The sequence below is a fragment of the Schistocerca serialis genome, unplaced genomic scaffold, assembly GCF_023864345.2.
Source record: "Schistocerca serialis cubense isolate TAMUIC-IGC-003099 unplaced genomic scaffold, iqSchSeri2.2 HiC_scaffold_1235, whole genome shotgun sequence".
In the NCBI taxonomy this organism is placed as follows: domain Eukaryota; kingdom Metazoa; phylum Arthropoda; class Insecta; order Orthoptera; family Acrididae; genus Schistocerca; species Schistocerca serialis.
The window spans coordinates 32,501-35,000 of NW_026047442.1; positions in this window are offsets into that span (position 1 = coordinate 32,501).

The following is a 2,500-nucleotide window of genomic DNA, read 5'->3' on the forward strand; positions in this document are numbered from 1 at the left end:
CGTTGTGCCTTAACCTAACCTACGTTGTGCCTTAACCTAACCTACGTTGTGCCTTAACCTAACCTACGTTGTGCCTTAACCTAACCTACGTTGTGCCTTAACCTAACCTACGTTGTGCCTTAACCTAACCTACGTTGTGCCTTAACCTAACCTACGTTGTGCCTTAACCTAACCTACGTTGTGCCTTAACCTAACCTACGTTGTGCCTTAACCTAACTTACGTTGTGCCTTAACCTAACTTACGTTGTGCCTTAACCTAACTTACGTTGTGCCTTAACTTAACCCATGTTGTGCCTTAACCTAACCCATGTTGTGCCTTAACCTAACCCATGTTGTGCCTTAACCTAACCCATGTTGTGCCTTAACGTAACCCATGTTGTGCCTTAACGTAACCCATGTTGTGCCTTAACGTAACCCATGTTGTGCCTTAACGTAACCCATGTTGTGCCTTAACGTAACCCATGTTGTGCCTTAACGTAACCCATGTTGTGCCTTAACGTAACCCATGTTGTGCCTTAACGTAACCCATGTTGTGCCTTAACGTAACCCATGTTGTGCCTTAACGTAACCCAATTTGTGCCTTAACGTAACCCAATTTGTGCCTTAACGTAACCCAATTTGTGCCTTAACGTAACCTAATTTGTGCCTTAACGTAACCTAATTTGTGCCTTAACGTAACCCATATTGCGCCTCAACCTAACCTATATTGCGCCTTAACCTGACGCACGTTGTCGCTGAACCTGCTCTGTAATTGTTATGCAACTCGTTAAATTAGTGTAGTGTTGCCTAACCGCAACCCTCGCAATATAGTTCGCTATTCGCACTGCCCGGTCCCCTGTGTATCGCGTCATGTTAAACACCTTGCAAGTGTTGCTGACTTTCCACATGCTCCTGCTATACACTGTAATGTGGATAGCAGCAGGACGTACATGCCCCCCCCCTTCCCCCCTGCCTTCGCAAGCTGGTCGTTGAGAAGTTTGCATGTTCAATGCCCTTCGCATGCCGACGTACTCAGCCTACGTTGTGGTACGGCCTGTCACCTGTCCGCGGATGTACGCAAAACCCACAAACTGTGCTGCACATTGGTCCGTATGTACTGAATGATACATCGTGGCACATGTGTGACCGTACGACGACTGCGCCTAGCAACGGCGGACCATACAGTCCAAATATTGTGGACGCAGCTACGTGTCGTCTCCCTTTAGGAGCTGGATTGCAGTGTGGTACGCCATTCAGACGTGTGGGAGGAACGGACGCCCTGGATGGCGATCAGCATGAGCAGTCTGTTGATGTAGTGGAGCGTGTATTCGGACGTAGTCGTCTCTTCTCACACACTGTGATAGCATGTTGCACCGCGTTCCACATCTGCGACATGCTGCAGAGGCCGGCTGACAGTCGTTCGCGCAATGGACACCGCATACGTACGGGGGCTACCTTCCACGTGTTCTCTAGGCGTGCACATGTTGTTGCGTCTATGTGGGCAGACGTAGTGTGTTGTGACACCTGACACAGGCATGCAATACTCGTTGCAAATGGCGATGGACGTCTACGTTTGCTGGTGACGTTACGCAAATGAACAACTGGTAACCCGTTGTGGTGCGGTTGTTCTCGCTAGAGGTGAATCAGTGTTGGCGACGATCGGTCGAGCTATTAACCGGTTGTTTCATGGATACCCACCATGCCCACGAACGTGAAAGGGGACCCACCATGCCCACGAACGTGAAAGGGGATCTGGGTGTGAGGCGATACGCGGCGGTGGCTGGGTGGGACCGTCCCCGGCCGGTGAGGGGGGGCCGCCCGGCGTGCTGGCAGCGCGGTGCGTGGGCGCACGCGCTACAGCCGGCTGGTGGGGGCGGCCAGTGGCAGGCGCGCCGGCCGACGGACGCGGCAGGCGGCGCAGCTGCGCGCCGGCGCCCCCTGCTCGCGGCGCCTTGCGGCCAAAGTAGGTCCTCGCGGGCCCGGTGCGAAGCGCGGTGGCCATCTGCAGTGTGCTGGTCCGATTGAGGACTGTGTGCGCTGAGGATGCGCCGCCGCCCGGCGCTCGGCGCCGCGACGCCGTCTGCTGCTCGGTCGCCCCAGCGGTTCTCGCAGGTGGTTTGTATCGCAGCTGTGCGGACGTGTTGGCGCGTGCGCTGTGCTGGGAGAGTTCGCTTCGGCACCCAAGTGGGGCTTTTGTCCTTCTGTGGCGCTGGCGTTGGAGCTGCCGGTCACCGTAGGTGGCGCGTGTTGTCTCCCGCCGGCAATGCCACGACAGCACGCTCCCGGGCCTCTGTCGGCAGCGGCAAGCTCAGTTGGGAGCACGGGTGGTCGCACCTAAAGCGTCTACTCGCCTAACTCCGGGCGATTGCGCCTCTCTCGAACCCGACCAAGTACTTAGGACGGCGCTGCGCGCCGCCGGGACCTGAGAGGGTTTCGAGGTGTGTTGTGCAGGGGAGCTCAGCCTCCTCCTGTTTGCAGAATAATTGAGCGGACGCTTGCGTGTTCGCGCGGGCCCCCGGGA